Here is an 18,860-nt window from a genome sequence, read left to right on the forward strand (position 1 = left end):
ATGTTAGCAGAGTACTACTGTAGGTGCAGGTCCCTGGTTAATATGTTTGGAAGACACAAGAAGTCAATGAGCCGTATAGACGCGTGCAGCTCTGAGCTACATACAGCATACTAAACACTGAACACACTGTAGTGAGTCACAATGTTAGCAGAGTACGACTGTAGGTGCAGGTCCCTGGTTAATATGTTAGGAAGACACAAGAAGTCAATGAGCCGTAGTGACGCGTGCAGCTCTGAGCTACATACAGCATACTAAACACTGAACACAATGTAGTGAGTCACAATGTTAGCAGAGTACTACTATAGGTGCAGGTCCCCTGTTAATATGTTTGGAAGACACAAGAAGTCAATGAGCCGTAGTGACGCGTGCAGCTGTGAGCCACATACAGCATACTAAACACTGAACACTGAACACACTAAGGTCAGTCCCCTGACATTTAAAAATGACTTAGAATAAAGCTTAAGCACAGACAAGTTGTCTGAGGTTTTAAGTATAAAGTTGCAACTTGTCTATGAAGAGTATTTTGTGGTGCTGAGCGTGTTTGGCATACAATGAAGGAATTTCTGATGCGGCATTGTGTGAAATCGTATTTGCCCTATGATATTTTAAACCCTAGGCCAAGAACACACCCATTTGTTATATTTACCTGTTGAAAGAGTTGGACATCAATAACGGAACCCATTCAGTACAAATAGTAGTTCTTTTCGTTTTTGGAACCACATTATGGTAAAACTCGAAGTGTGATTTGTGTGTGGAAGCAGATGAATAGGTCTTGGGTAGTCTTAGATTAAATCCCCTATGCTGAGATATAAGAATTGAAACAGTATAGCCAACGTAAGATAAGCAAATTCAGTCCAACATAGTAAGTTTAGCGTGATTGAGAAACATTGACACAGACACCACCCTAATCTTGTAAAACATCGATATCCTATTCAACAAATCAAAACCATCTATAATGTCAATTGTACTAAGCGTTTGCGCTATCAATACTGTTTTAACGACCTCAAAAAGGAACAAGGCAGCTATTGCAGAGCCATATTAACTTACCAAACACTTAAAGCTTCAATGGGTGCAATTCGCCATTTAACTAGAACGTGCCTTCACAATAGGTAATTGACTGAGTCGACGCAGTAAATTGCCTTCATGACTTATCGCAATGCAAGGCTTATCAACAGTTACTCATTTCACGAGTGCAATGCTAATATTTTTAAAATCCTTAAACGTTTAGAACAATAGACCATCACGAGGGCTAAGAGACTCGTATCAAAGTTAGATGAATAAGTAGCCTATACCCTCGACTATATATACTTTCTTCAGAGCTGAAAATGTACGAGGGTTAAAAAGACTAACAAGAATTATTGGCTTCTGATCGTCATTCAAATGTTAAGATAGAAGTAGCTTACTTTCAGAGTGATAGATTGTTCTTCATCTTAACTAGAGTTGCATCAAGCTATCTAAAATTTTACGTTATTTTTGCTATATAAATTTTCATGCAGCTTACAGGAAGAAGCTTCGTGTTTATGCAAATATAAAAAAAAATCGCATCTTCAAACTCTATTTAATATATTTATACTTGTACTTGAAACGTTTTACATCACGGTGACTACATAAAAACACTTTAACATTGCTATCGATTTCCAAAGGACACACCGCCCTTCGAGCCGAATCTAAGGCGGGTGATTGGATTTTTTATGTTTACATGACGATGCTCACATTTCGTAACACATATCAGTTGTTATAATAAAACTACAAAGGATCGTTTGTTCGCAAGTGGCAACAAAGGTAATTGAAACTTTTTCCATTTGGTTCATTGATATATTGTCTCAAATAAATCTTGGGCTACGACAGGCCAAAATACTGGACGTTTCGGACGAGTATTTCTGCCAGTCAACCAGTCCAATATCAATATTCGACAGATTACTTCGACCATGGCAACATACCATTGCTATCGCTCAGGTCATGATTTTATCCCACAGACACCAATGATATCCCACAATAGGCATTAAAATCCCAATACTACTAGGAGCAACAGAGCCGGGGCCGGGTGAAAGCTACAGAACGTGCCACAATACTGCGGCCGCGCGCATGCGTAGTAATAGTGAAAGAAGCGCCGCCAGGGGGCAGCTGTAGGCTGTAATAGACCCCCAACCGAGCACTGAGCGTATTGTTATGAACAATGACTGGTGTTGAAGCTGCCTCATAGGGAGTGACTTGAAATAATTTGAAAAATAAATGTCGAAGGTGGGAAAACAGTTGTGACAGGGTGTCCCGTAACTCTCTGGACATATGTATATAGCGTTATTCCTTAGGTCAAGTCAAACACATTTCACCATACGAACATGGGTCTGTGGTTTCTAGTTTTCGGTCCGTCTGCATGTTTACAAAAAACCTAATAACTCCCAAACGATTTGAGATAAAGCGTTGATATTTTGCAAAAATGTTTATCTTATAAGACCTATTATCGTTAGAAATTATACTAAAACTCATAAACCGTTTCAAAATGGCAGCCATTTAAAATATTTTAGGCTAAATTTCACGAAAACCCTGGTCAAGTCAAACACAATAAACTTTACAAAAACATTGCAAAAGACAACAAAGTTTGTAAATTTTGTCTAGGTTTCAATGATACCTTATTTGTTAAGAATGGATAAATAATAACAGAGAAACGTGTTATTTTCGTAATGTATGCCACCAGGGAGTGGCAGCATTACTGTCTTTGAGTGAGATGGTATCTCAACACGATTAATTTCATGAGATACCTAACCACATATTTTTTCTTATTTGTTTGAATTGTATTTTTGTTTTGTTATTGTAAATGATTTAATTAAGTTCTAGTCCTAAAATTTAATTTTTAATGTTAATTTAGAAATACATTGTAATTTTTTGTATTTGTTACATTGTTTTGTAAAAAATGTGTTGGAATAAAAAATCTTGAATCTTGACTTTTCTCCATTTAAACAATGTGTTTGACTTGACCTAAGGAATAACGCTACATGTATATACATTATGTCCAGAGAGTTACGGTACACCATGTATATTCAAAAATTTTTATTTTAGGTTCTGCTTTAATTTATCCGCTACATTTACTTGACAGGGAAAATTTGTTGACACAATTTCATCAAATTCTTATTGGGCTCAAGCACCGTGTTGAAAAGGCGATACAGCTAGGCGTCGAAGTATAGCCTCATAATATTTTGAAGAATTTAAAATGTGCAAGAAAATAAATGAGTGGGAACACGTTGTATCGAGTTGAAAATGCAACGCAGTCAGACATCTTTCGAGCTAATATTCGGTAAACAATTAGGGTGAACTATAATGCCATCTTCCAGGTGGTCTCAAGTCCATTTTTAGATTACGATACAGTTAAAATATTTGTATTAAAATATTTAGAGTGTATAAAAACGTTTTAAAATGATAAAAGGCAAAATAAAACCCTTGAATTGAAAATAATGTATCGCTTAGCATTAAAAAAGAAACAAAATGGAGACACGTTAACTTAAAGCAAAGCTAGTAAACAACAATTCATTTAGTGAAATTCCAATGCATTAGATTTTATAAAAACATCAATCGGAAACACAATTCAACAATCCTAAACTAGTTCCATCGCGATGGAGTATTGTAATTACGGAACAGTATGAACAACTTATAGTGCGATAGATACGTGTAATCAAATGGTATCAGCTGACCGGAGTTGCCAACTGATATAAAACACATTGTAATAGGGTTCTAAATCACAATATCTGTAACACTGTTCATGTTTATCAGTGTATCACTAGTACGTTGTATGAACTGCAGAATTATTTCATTCGTACTGTAAATAGATATGAATGTTGTTTTAGTTGTATTTCATCATTGAGATGTCACAGCCTATACGCAAAGTTTTGAGTTGTCTATGTAACTACTCAATGACAAAACAAAAAACAATTTGAATACAGAAATATATAACAAGACCGAATTTGTAGTTTTAAAAGATTGCACGAAAACCACTGGGTTTTAACATTAAACAAGCAAGTAAATAGATAACATAATAAGTGTGTAAAATGCTATTCATTAGAATATGGCTTTAATTATACACATAAATTACATATCCCAAACAGTAAAAATATGATAAATCCCAGGGAAAGTATAGCATAAAATTGTCATATTGCATAACGATTAATATTTAGCGTGAAAACCAGAGTATTATTTCGTTTACACAAACGAATACATCTGGTGGCTTATTTTTCAACTAATATAATATAATGATGTACGCCCATTCATAAAAAATGTAAATTAACATTTAGACCTAACATATAGGTAATCTACATAACAAGAAATTTAATTTTCTTCATGAATCCTTTAGTCGTATTTCTTTTAACATCATAAAATGCCAATGAAACACTATATGCAAAACTGCTAAATTAGATAAACTTATAATCAAAAAATATATTGTTTACATAACACCGTATCGTATGATCACTATATAATAATCAAAAATAGTTTCATCACGAAATATACAAATCAGTAACCAGACGTGAAAATAGATATATCAACGCACAAACGACACAGCGAAAATGTAGCAATTAAATTTAATATCCATTCAAATCCGAGGTATACAACACAAATCACCGTGTCAGACGCAATGCAAAGTAATTATTTGGAAGCCCGGGCTAATTTAACTATTGACATGAAAACCATTAATAGTCAATTGGATCTGATATCGACGAGCGCAGTTGGATAAATGATTCTATCAACTGAATGTTTAATTTGTACAACTGCCACTGCCGCAGAGGGCTCTTCGGTGTGAAATTGAAACAACCTGTGAATAATCCACTTGTTTTTCAAAAGGATAAAAATATTTAAAATGTATTTAGTTTTATTCCGTTTGAAAATTTGTTGTAAATGTTCCCCTTTTTTAATGAGTGTTTGATCGTCAGATTGTTTTGTCCAAATAATTTATTTGACCTTTTCCGTTAATTCACTACCGCTAGTGGAATGTGGTTAGGTTAGATTTTCTAACTCTATACTAACTTAACCTAACCAAAGTTTAATTCACTACCACTTCTATTGCTAATAATCTATTCCTCTAAAAAACTAGTGGTAATGAATTAACGAAAAATGTCCATTTTATTAGATCATTGATTATACTAGATCATTATTATTTATTAGATCCATTAAGATATTCAATGAAATTGTGCTTCAACTTAAGATGTTTTCCATTTTCATCAGACCACCAATACATCAAGGTTTCGTTTTATTTAACATACAGTATTAGGTCAATTTAAATTAGATTTTGTGTAAGAAAAAAGTAAACTAATAAAAAATATTTGATAAATAGACAAAATTTTGATTTTCCACCACATTAGACAAAAAAATCGCTAATAAACTAAGTCCATCTAAAATATACAGTTTACAGAAACAAAACACTAGATGGTTGGAAAATGAAATAATTTATAATACAATAATTGCGGTACTAACTAAATGTTTAGCTCGTGGAAATGTCGTAGAAACTGGGTTTACTGTATTGCAAACAGATGGGTAACAACTTTACTGTAACTGAATTTTTGATAATCAGACGAATTTAAATTACGAAGTGATGAGAAATATTCAGATGGTACAATTATTAAATGCAATTTTAATATAACCATCGGGTAATTTACTAACTTGATAATTGGAGAACGAGTAAATGATACCTTGACAATTCTGGTAGTGGAATTGTACAAACGGGTGATATGGGATGGTCAGCAGAATGGTTCGTAAACCTTGTAATTTATTGATAAAACAATGGTTGTGATGTAAGATATCCGGATAGTGAACATGATCTGCGATTATATCATGATCGATTAACCTACTTGTTAGAAGAGCAGGAGTTCAAGTACGGTAATTAATATTACGATACCTACTCCAATTATCAATTTTTGAAGGATAAAATTATTGCATGAACTGATGAAATATCACACGACCTACTAAATGGTTGACTGATAAATACCACATTACTGGTACTAGTGGTACTATCAAGTATTTGTATAGTTAAATTAATGTATCAATTGATATCGAGAAAATCAAACTTGATGAACGACATGGTAATTAATTCTATTTGTACTGTTCCGAAATTCAATTCGGCTAGTAACATAATCGGAAAATCTTCTAACCAGGTAATCGGACGACTAGGTAATCAATATTACGATATTTTGATTAGATAATCGAATACTAAATTATTGTGATTGATGAGTGATAAAGGATCAGTATACAACTCCTGATAATATCGAATATCATGATCTAAAACCCAAGTAAGTTACATTGAGATAATAACAATATCATTCAGATAGGGATAATATCGAGTCAACCGATGATATAATATAACCAGATAATCGATATTACGATATTTCGATTAGACAATCGGATACTAAAATTATTGTGATTGATGAGATAAAGGATCAGTATACAACTCCTGATAATATCGAATATCATGATCTAAAACCCAAGTAAATTACATTGAGATAATAGCAACATCGTTCAGATAGAGATATTATCACGTCAACTGATGATATAATCTACCAACCGGGTGATCGGATGAGCCGGTGTCAGCTGTTGCTAAGCAACCGTGTAATCAACAGCTACCTGAACAACCAATCAGACAACGACGCGTCAACATTACTGATTACATTAATTGTCATCTGATGATTGGCGAATCAAGAGGGTTTCCTGGTAATTATTTGCGACTGACATTATCTCCACGTCAAGACAATGTTCGCAATATATTAAGACTGAATTTAGGAGTTTGGGAATTGATACTAAATGGCTGGTGTGGAGGATTTATGTAAATGTATTGATTGTTGACTTGGTTTGTTTATTTGACATCTTATTCAAAATCTGTCATCTGTTCCAACTTCTACGCAAGTCGATATGATTATTTACAAAATAATATAATTTTCAAAAGACATCAAGATAAATAAGTAACCTAGCCAGGGCCAATTTTAAGTTCAATGGAGTTTTGATTGATTCGCCGATTTTGACCAAGGATTTTTTTCAATTACATGAGTAACCATCCTATGCAATCTTTTTAGGCCTATACACTTATTAATAATATCATATTACATATTAACTTAACGATATTAGTTGTACTATTTAGAGCCCACTCGTAAATTTCAATTGAAAAATATACCATTCTCGTATAAATGTTTAGCAGTCAATATATCCTATAAGTATAATGAGTCAATGTACGATTTTAGTTAAGTCGTAAGGGTGATCGTACGTACGAGCACTCAAAAATCATTTTAATAAGTCAAGAGCACTATGTTGATCTAACAACTTTGACTTAAAAGTATGTAAGCAAAACTTATTAGAGTTATTTAAAATTTTGTATGGTAAAATACATAAATAACTATAAATACATACTATAAAACTATAAATATCAAAATTAGGAAAATACTTAATCATATTTATATCCACTTTATAACCCCTATTCAATATAAAATATTTTACTTATTGTTAGTCACTATTTCAACGGGAAGATTAAGTTCAACCCATTAACTAAATAGTTGTTAACTCAAAATATTGGTAAAGTACCATTTACAACCTGACAAACATCGGATTTCGCAAGATCCTTACAATTGCGCCGTGCACTACTGAAAGAGGCGACAAAAAAGAGCCCAGGAGGAGCTAATAGGCGAGCCGAGGTATGTGACCCACGCACAGACGAAGTTGGCCGAACATCGGCGAAAACAGCCGAAGCCCAATCAGGATAAACGAGAGTCGTTCCCGAACTGGGTAGCTGTAGGATTGCTACAATGTAAAACAGTAGTGGAGTGGCTCACACGCTGGCCAACCTTAGTGAAATCGATTTTTTTATAGGATAATTACTCTATAATTATGATAAATGTATATGCTATCAATAATCAATTAAAATATGTTATCTACTTACGGCGGGCGTGAGATCTTGCCAGGTTTTAAGATTAAACTACTAAATACCCCCGCCGCAGCAAACCTGCAGACTAAGCGAATTTCCATTTGACTGATTGGATTTACACTGAAATGTCTACTTAAAAATTTAACATTTATTCCCGATTTAAATAGAATTAGTTTAACAAGTACTTAGGTTTGCTGCATATGGGAGGGTAAAATTGTTTTTTTTTTTTTTGTAAAATGTTAATAGTTAGTAAGAAATAAAAACATTTTCCAAATTTGATCAAAATATGATCATAAACAAGCAAACTACAACAGTTTACTTATTCTCCATAAGAATAACATGGGAATTTTAAATTTACAATTTTTTGGAATTTTCTCCGTAACCGTTAGGCGCATAATAACGCTTCAATATACTAAATTATTTGTTTTTTTAAGCTCTACAAAATGGTTTGGAAATAAATTGCAAAATTTTAAGTTTTTTGGGTCAAAAATGGGAAAAACCTATTTTTACCCCATAAAACCCCCCGTAAACACCCGTTCCCATGGTCCGATCATGCTGGATCGCGAACTCGTTCGAATAAACTTAGGTTTACACGTTTGTACCAAATTTCATCAAAATCGGATCATTTTTGCTTGAGTTATCGTGCTGACGGACACATATATATATATAAATATATATATATATATATATATATGAATTTGAACGGATGGTGTTTTTGGCCTCTAGGGACCTCAAAACGAAAAAAAAAATCGGTCCCGCGTCCAGGTCTTACCATGAGTACTACGGTAATAGCTTATTCCCTATATGGGAAATTCGCTAAAAATGAATATGCACTTACCAGAAGCTATTGCAGAAAGACTAGCTTACCGAGCAGTCAAAGCCACAATGGGTACATATCATTCGCCATTTAAACTAGAACGTGCCTTCACAATAGGTAATTGACTGAGTCGACGCAGTAAATTGCCTTCATGACTTATCGCAATGCAAGGCTTATCGCTGAAATGTAGTCATACACCCTAGTGCCAATAATTCCTTAAATAGTCGTTAAACTGTTAGAACAATGGTATATTTCAATAAGGTCTGAAATCACTTTTTAACACGAGTTCGGAAAATGAGCGAGGGTAAAAACACTTTTTTCCATATAAGAAACTATATGGCATCTATATGCGAAACAAAATATTATTCTAGCCAATTATCGTACAGAGTTTATCATAATTGTAACTAATTACGGTTAATCATCACAAGCAGTAGATTGATCGACGTATTTTTCGACGTTTGTTGAATTTACACTAACACATGATCAGAAATTACCATATTGCATAACACCATCGATACATCACTACGATTGGTTATGTATCGATGCATAGAACTCGATTATTACATATAACTTTGATTGTAGCCGAACACACGTAGCTATGCCGGATCCGTTGAAAGCTGAACGAACCATAGATGAAAGGCTACACGAAACAGTGCATAAAAAATAATTTATTGAATAAATAAAATAAAATAAAAACTATTACTTAACACGTGCTTAGCAATAATGTGAATCTAGATTGATAAAGAATTCAAAACCTGCAACCAAAATCAGCTACGGTATTTTTTAAACTGTTTGGAGAATTTATGTATTTTCTACAATCAATTAAATCGTTATAAATTTTTGAAAAAACGTACCACTTGGTTTTAACAAATAAACATATTTAAATTGAGCCTCCCTCTAATAGGGTTTGCAATTGTCAATTACTGATTATAATCCATCAACCAAATCAACTCATTAGCACATAAGATATTTCTGAATCTTCCTAACCATAGATAGACGGGTTGGTATGAAAGAAACACCCAGAAATGCTTTGGATTTTATTCAAACAAATTATAAAGTAGGCAACAAGTTTGAATCGTTATATACAGGGTGTCCAGCTTCAACTAGGGCAAAATTTAACAGATTATTCGGGAGGTCAAAGCAAGCAAAAAATTCAATACAACATGTTTCCTATCTCAACCCGTTTAGCGTCTGTCTGTCAAAAATGTGCTGTTTGAGCTATAGCGTTTAAATTCATCAAGTAGGCCTTTAATCGTTTTACCCACTCACCTTTGGGTAAAATATGAATAAGAAATTTATAACCCTTTTAAAATAGCACAAATGTTTTGTTTTCAAAGCTTAAGCTATATATTTTGTAAACATTTTACTCGATACCAAAAGTAGCAAAATTTTATCTACTAAAGGATGGTGCAAAGATTGTTAAGATCGCAACATTATTAACTGATCTGTTGCTGTTTTCGTACTATTTTTGTCTTCAGGTCTACAGCTTGCCATTTACTATATTACAAGAGCAAAATCTTTACAAAATCTATAGCTTTTAAGATATTAAGCTTTGAAACCCCAAAATAGCCACCATTATAAAACTGTTAAATTTTTATAAATATTTTACACAAAGTGGGTAAAACGATAAACATACTTGGTGAATTTCAATGCTACAGCTCAGTCCGTTAATGAGTTATGGATGTTTTTGTTGCACATACAGACAGACAGACGCTAAACGGTTTGAGATAGGACACATGTTGTGCACTTTTTGCTTGTTTTGACCTCCCAAGTTTGTCCTACTCGAAGCTGGACACCCTGACACTTGAATAAATGCTTGTTAGTGCTCGGGAAAGAAACCTATAAAACAAATGACTTTTTTGTCGTGATTGTTATTTTTTATTACAATGCCACCATACTTGGTAAAAACACAAATTAATGAAAACCTTAAAATAACGGGAATCACCTAACAGGAAATAACACAGTAGGCCTAATCTCCGGTCTGTAGTTTTTAAATACAAGTTTTATTTTTTTGTTATTATTAATTAAATAATCATATAGACTCGTTTTCAAGGATGCTTATTTTCGTTACACGAACGTTTGATTAAAAACAAAATCAAAACGGGTTTACTGTTATATTTTCAAACTGAAAAAATAATACACGAGAACATTTCGAAATCGTAGACTTTGAATGCATTATTGTCTTCAATGTAAAACAAGTCTTTCAGAGTAGGGCACAGCTCCATTAAATCTACTCGCTCTCTGATGTAGGTTTTTGCACTTCTAAAGCGTTGATAACTTAACAAGATTCGCCGAAATTGTTTCTATCACACTTAACGTTGTTACACTTTTGTTTTTATACTTCCAAAAAGCCAACATAAACACAAAACCGACAGAATCTTATAGAATTGTTTACAACTAACACTTAAAAAATGTATGCTCAAGTCTACGTTTAGGTTTAGGCTATTATTTAGCGAACAAGCTAAACATATATCTTGCTGGTTTTATCTAATACGGCGACGAATAATAATGTAAGCAGCATTGTTTGTAGTAGGCCTAAGTATTGTACAACAATAACCTACGTCTGTGAATTTTAAAGCCCATTCGAATCAAAAATGTTTACATTCAACCTCACAAAAGTACAGGTGAATACTACCTTTTCTTTTTAGAAAATGGATTTGTTTTCCTTAATGTGACTTAGGTTTTTATACATAAACAGGAATGATAAGCATACTACCAGAGATGTCAAAGGCACGTTTCGTCAGAATTCACACGAGTAATTACTTATGATTAAATTGTTGTTTACGGATCATGTGCCTTAAAAACACTTTTGTCAGCATTTTACTCGATGACTTACATCGTGGGTTTGCATAGTGCATTACAGTTTTAAAAACAAGATATTGTTTGCAAAAAAAATACGTAGTAATTCATCAGAAAGTGAGGAATAGTAGTGCAAGTCACCTATAACATGTTTCTGGACGAGTAATTTTGTTACATGAACAAGCTAAGTATGTCATTTATTATTTACTTCTTTAAACCACCTTGATTCTAGTGGAAAAAACATGGAAACAATCATCTACATAATTGGTTTACCGTAATCTGGCAACAACAACCGACACCAATTTTTTAATCATCTTTAATGCTATTGTTTAGGGTTAAGTAATACATCATTAAAATAATTTTAAACACTCAATTAGCAAAACATTAGTTATATCACAGAATTAAGAGATACATCTATGTCTCATTTCTATGATTCTTTTCCTCAACTTTGCACAACAAATACACAATTTACAATAAAATACACATTTTGCACGTCAGACAACATTGTAGTGAAATTATGCAATCACTTAAGCGAAATGTGGCAAGAAATATATTTTCCATGTAATAAAATTGCTAACGTAAGCTGCGACAGGGCAAGCATGCATTATGCAACAGTCAGCAGCGTATCTTGAATGTATTTTGTCTCAACTCGCATACAAGATCATCTCAGGAGTAGAACCTCTTTGAAGAATGTTTAATCTTGGAAAATAAATTTTAAGTTTTTGTCAAAAAATATTTTACGGAAAATCTTTGTTGCTATACATTGTTTGAATCTTCTCTTGATATTTTACATCAGATAATTTGCATGATTTAAAAATAGATACAAGTAATGTAAAATTTAAGGATGTTAAAATAATGTTATTCATAATGTTTGTTATTCATAATTATCTTGGTAATTTACATCAGAGAATTTGCATGATTTAAAAATATACATATGCAATGTAAAATTTAAGGATTTTAAAATAATGCTATTCATAATTCCATAATTCATAATTCTCTTGGTATTTTACATCAGAGAATTTGCATGGTTTAAAAATAGATGTACCTAATGTAAAATTTAAGGATTTTAAGCTTTTCTTCCAAATAGATTTCCGACTAGGGTAACTTCTTTCTCTTTGTTAGTGGTTTAATCGTGGGCGTCAAGGCTTAGGTGTTAGAACCGGAACCGAGATTATTATAGATTATTATTATAGATTATTATTATTATAAACTAACCTTACCTAACCTAACCTAACCTAGCAACAAAGCAGCACAGGTCGTCCCACTTTATTCTAAATTTTACAAATAAATGTGACTTATAATATAAAATTGCGTTACGCTGGAATTAGAGTAATAGGCCTACTCAAATGAATTAAGGGTTTGAAAAACATAATCAAATTTTTTACGTAAAAATTAGTTTGAATTACGACTAGTTCCACCCTTAGCGAACTGCTCATTAAGGGAATAAAGATATAGTAGTTCTCGTAATATGACCTAGACTCGGGGCCGGTTTACATTTTCTTTTTGGTCTCCTCAGATGCTAAAACCCCATTGTTTTCATATTTAAGTCTTTACAAATCTAATTTTAAAATATCAATTTTTTTAATGCGGCAAGAACGTGTAAACATACGACTATTCGTACGGGTTTCTGAACCAGCATAAAAGAACCACATGAACAGAATTTAAGGTTCCCATTTTAAACCCTCGAAACGCACAATTCTTTTGAAGACTGATTTATTTTTTGTATAGGCCTGACAATAATAAAAAAATATAGCAGCGTGTTTGTTTGTACGTGTAATTGTTACGGAGAAAACTTAAAAAAATAACTTTAAATTCCTATGTCATCCTTATGAATACCTAAGTAAACTTATGTAATTTTCTTGGTTATGGATATATTTGTATAATATTTTTCAAATGTCATAATTTATTAACATTTTATTAATAAACACATTTAGTTACGTTCCTTATAGCAATAAACCAATGTATTTGTTAAACCTAATGTTATTTAAATCTGACATGTTGAAGAAAATAGAATTTTCCTTGGTCTGAAGTTTTTGTTGCGGTAATTTTTTTATCTTACCGGTAGTCATAATGTCATGGTTTTAGTAGGGTGTAACATTTTATCGCCAATGTTCTTGAACACTTAACTGAATTATCAACCTATCCCGAAGTAACAAAAAAGAGTCACCAGCATCAGCGCAGATTTGATTTAAAATCAACTGTATAAACACAACAAGCAAACCAACCCTAGTGAATTACAATCTCTCTTTGAAGATGGTCAATAGAGGTTTGCCATTTAATCAACAACCTACAATCGTAATTAAACCTTTATGTTGCTACAATACCTAAACAAGAAGTGCATTGTGCGAATGCAGAAACTACTGATTACCGCACTGCATTTATTTAAAACCATTTATAATCAATTTGCACTGAATGTGTGTTAATGTGTATGGCACCTTTCAACAGTTCAGGGAAAAATTATGCCATAAACCCCCCTTTGACAAAGGGAAATGGCCAGGGTCTGCCTTCAAATAAAACAAAAAGAATATTTTTACTACCCGATTAATCAACCACGAAGAGAAAATTGAATGTGTTAACAATTAAAGATTAAATTACAGGCAAATAATATTCTGATAAAACAACCAAACTATTGCAATATGTTTTCCAATTGGGGTATAATTTAAAAAAATAGTTGAGATGAATTTTTTTTAAACAGAAAGCTAGTAGTCCATTGAAAAATGCAAATGAAACAAATGTTTGGCTTGATAGAAAGAATTTTTCCCGGTTCCGGTACTCAAACTATAATATTTAATAACTTACAACGTTTTAATTTATTTTACAGTGGAATCAATTTCAAGAAATAGGTACTTTACTAAGGTGCTAATGGATTAAATCAACACACCTTTAATAAATGTGGATACAATAATTTGTAGAGGTTGTTTAATGATAACGAATAATGTATTTTAGCTATTTACAAAATACACAACGGTGATTGAGAGTCAATATCTTAATCTTTACACTAATAGAAAAATTATTACTCAAAGAAATTTAAAATTATAATGCACCACCACCACAATGGAACACGGATGAAAACAATTTAGGAATTTGCATTGATATTTAATAAAAAAATAATAAATAAATGTATTACAATTCTAAACATCAATATTTATTTTCATTGTTAAAACATCAATATTTATTTTCATTGTTAAAACAACAAACGAAGCAAACTCTTTGTTGGTTATAAAAGAGTAAATTTACGTAAAGCATAGCTGAAGAGACTATAAAGATATTACATACCTAATATTGTTTCAGTTTTCTCGTAGAATAGCAAAACAACAAGTGAGACGGCTTTATGCCGCAGTATCCGAGGATGGGATTTACATTTTTATTTTACGCTCTTTAATGCAGACACTGCTAAATCTATTTGTTTCAACGATGGAAGATGTTGTGGGTCCGAATGATTGTAAACTGTATTCAAGCGAAGATTTTATTTTCATCGTGTATTAATTCAATAAATATTTAACTTTCTGTTTTTAGCGAATTTCCCATATAGGGAATAAGCTATTACCGTAGTACTCATGGTAAGACCTGGACGCGGGACCGATTTTTTTTTTCGTTTTGAGGTCCCTAGAGGCCAAAAACACCATCCGTTCAAATTCATATATATATATATATATATATATTTATATATATATATATATATATGTGTCCGTCAGCACGATAACTCAAGCAAAAATGATCCGATTTTGATGAAATTTGGTACAAACGTGTAAACCTAAGTTTATTCGAACGAGTTCGCGATCCAGCATGATCGGACCATGGGAACGGGTGTTTACGGGGGGTTTTATGGGGTAAAAATAGGTTTTTCCCATTTTTGACCCAAAAAACTTAAAATTTTGCAATTTATTTCCAAACCATTTTGTAGAGCTTAAAAAAACAAATAATTTAGTATATTGAAGCGTTATTATGCGCCTAACGGTTACGGAGAAAATTCCAAAAAATTGTAAATTTAAAATTCCCATGTTATTCTTATGGAGAATAAGTAAACTGTTGTAGTTTGCTTGTTTATGATCATATTTTGATCAAATTTGGAAAATGTTTTTATTTCTTACTAACTATTAACATTTTACAAAAAAAAAAACAATTTTACCCTCCCATATGCAGCAAACCTAAGTACTTGTTAAACTAATTCTATTTAAATCGGGAATAAATGTTAAATTTTTAAGTAGACATTTCAGTGTAAATCCAATCAGTCAAATGGAAATTCGCTTAGTCTGCAGGTTTGCTGCGGCGGGGGTATTCTGTATTTCTGTAGATTCACAATTGTGGTCATTCGTTTATGTTTTATAGTGTTCTAAATTTGTATCATTTTTTCTTATTGCTGTATTAGTGCTGATAATTTTGATAACGAAACACTGACATATTGTTAGGGATCTACAATTGGTTAATTTGAAACCAATTTTTTACTTTTTAATTTATGAAGATAGGCTATTGTTATCTATTTTCTTTATTAACTTAGTAGAATCCATTGCAAATGTTAATTCCATTATCTTATTAGTGTAACATATTCGAACTTGTATTTAGACGTTATTGTTCAATCTAATCTGTTTTTTTGATGGTGGTTGTTTCTTTTGTAAATGGAAAAATGCAAAAATCATTGATTTCGATTACGTTGTGCATATGAAACTGGCGAACAAAATTATTGATCTGTAAATGGCTCCGGTCAAGCTGTGTAAAAACGTCAAGAAGAGAACCTCGATTAAAATTAAAATGATATTAATGCTTCTTTTTTAAAGTTGAAGTCCAAGCGTCAATCGAATTTAAACCCAGTTAAACTATTGTATTTAATAGACGATATACGAATTTACCCACTTGATTTCCGAAACAAACAGAGCCAACTGAATCGGTGAATATTATCCATACATTGCATTTTGCATTAAGCCTACGCATTGGTGAGTCACAAAGCGTCATCGTGTTATCAATCAGCTTAGAGATAAGTTGACTGAAACATATGATTACCATATGATTTCGTGTTGAATATGCCACAAAAATAAATGGATGTCTGTTAGCTGTTAGCCTATTGCAATAAAGCGTGAAATATGTTCGAATATTTTTTTAATAAGCATATGTTTAAGGGCTGTACCGTAAAATTTTTAAATTACCATACAGTACCTATCTAAAAGTTGTTGTGGCCTATATTATTCGTTTATGAGTCATATGATAAAATTCTTATCAATACTGATAAAAAGATGGGCTAATACCTAGTGTAATTAAAAATTAGCACACTACAGTTTAATGTTTTAATTGCATTTTTAGTAATTAGAAAATATATAACTTAAGCCTAAAATTTAATATTTTATTTTGTTTCCGTATCATACACCAAAAAATACACATTAACTTAACTTATCATATATTAAAATTAGGCTTAGGCCTACACGCAAACTATTATTTAAAAATATTAAGGCATATAAATAAACAATATTAGCAAACCCACGATCATAATATACAACAATCAATAACGAATAACATAACTTAGACCTGTTGGTTGCAAGATAATATAATAAAACAGGTCAATGAATTTGGGGCAAGCTGTCATCTTCATCAATTTAATTTCCACGCCACCAAATTGATTACTTTTTAAAAACCTATTGTTTATTAAGTAATTCCATAGCAAATCACATGTCTATTTCAAACTGGCGTACCAACAATGTATAAACAAGTTAAAATGTTTAGGATAAGGAGTAGTAGGCCGATCGATTCTACACCTCCCACTTCAAACATTTACAAATTGTCATTTTTGGCGCACAAAGTGTAAATATAACGACAATGAGGTATTCTTAAAGGTCTAAGTACTCTAAGTGTAGTCTAATTCATCGATTAAATGGGCATTTTACCTTAGTTTAGTCCAAAATGTGACGGAGGCCAAAAACACTTGACACATTCACTGGGGTATCCTCACTAACTGAACTGAACACTGAACTAGACCCTCCTTCCTCCAAGATGGCGCTACGTCAAAACGACACTATCGATACAGCTGTTGCCTGGTGGCGAATCGGTGAACTACGTCCGCGACCGCTGTTGGGAGAACATTAGTCATTGTTACGTCATCTGTCATGGTCAATTTTCATTGTTGACCTATATCTTAATATTACTGTATATAGGTAAGCCATTCAATGCAACTAAAAAACCGCACTAACAAAGTTTATAGTTTTTTCCCTTCAATCGTTGGTAACACTATAAAATCACCACAAAGGTTAGCAAAGTAAAGTGTAACCTCAATAACAAGACTCTCGATAACAAATCACCCTTGAAAACAAGGGTCATTTTCAATATACTATTGGTTGTATACTACCATAGATTAGACATACTCCTCAAGTATGTTTAATCTATGATACTACTCCAAATAAAATGTTATTAATAACCTTGAAAAGAATCAATTTTGATAACAAGCCTATGTGACGATCCTTATGAGAGACTTGTTATCAATGTTCTACCATATACATCAACTTTAAATAATTGTGGGTTGAATTGCTATAAAGACACAAGACACGCCCCTCTTTCAGGAACTGGACAAATACAGAGCCATGCCTATTAGTACAGAAAAAATACTAAATAATAATGAAAAAATTAGTTCGGAGATGAAACTTTGGTTTTAACTTCGTTTTACCAATAGAAGTCAAGATCCGATGAATCCCTAAGAGTCCCGATGGGGGAACATGGTTTTCAGGGTGTGCGGAGGGGGAATTTTGATATAATTCATGATTCACGATTTTAAGTCATTTAGGAAGTCGTTTCCAAGGTTTGCATGCACGGTGAATCGATAGGAACCATATTCAGGTCAATAGAACCACCTCCATTTAATAAGCCACCACCAAGAGATTTAGCATATTGGTACATGTTTTTGTTGTTTGTTTTTTTTCAAGCGGGGTAGGGGAAATTTTAAATAATTGATGAATTTTGATTTATGTCTTGTTGGGTCTCGTTTTTAATGGTTTTCTATATGCGAAATAGAATGGAACTACTATTTTGTCGATATAACTACATTATAAATAGATTTAGAGGGCTATCTGAAATAAAAATAAAAGATTGTGCACAAAATTAATTATCTAATATTTAAACATGAAAATTAAACCAATTAACTTAACATCAAGTATTTGAATGAGTTTATTTTTACAATAAATTCAATTTTCCTCATTATAATAAAAAACCACATTGTAACTTAGAATCATTACATTTGACTTGCTGAAGGATAAACAGTAAACAACAAGGCACAACTGAACATATGTAGAAACCATACAAAACATATATACAAACTTAGTAGGGGCTACCCCAAAGGTTAACAGATATTAACTTGAACTTTAAATCATGAAACATGGT

At 32.3% G+C, this 18,860-nt stretch overlaps 1 protein-coding gene across 1 annotated transcript in view; it reads right to left on the reverse strand.

Moving 5' to 3' along the window:
• The window catches only part of LOC128987739 (uncharacterized), a 282,377-nt gene extending 264,928 nt beyond the window's left edge, over nt 1–17,449 (reverse strand). Inside the window, exon 1 of the mRNA XM_054408744.1 lies at nt 17,378–17,449. The gene's annotated coding sequence lies outside the window, so the exon portion shown is untranslated. The remainder of the gene's footprint in view (nt 1–17,377) is intronic.
• Between the last annotated feature and the right edge of the window lie 1,411 nt (nt 17,450–18,860).

This window comes from Macrosteles quadrilineatus, unplaced genomic scaffold, assembly GCF_028750875.1.
Source record: "Macrosteles quadrilineatus isolate MER2022 unplaced genomic scaffold, UCM_ALF_1.0 Scaffold_2__2_contigs__length_208266976, whole genome shotgun sequence".
NCBI classification, from domain to species: Eukaryota; Metazoa; Arthropoda; class Insecta; order Hemiptera; family Cicadellidae; genus Macrosteles; species Macrosteles quadrilineatus.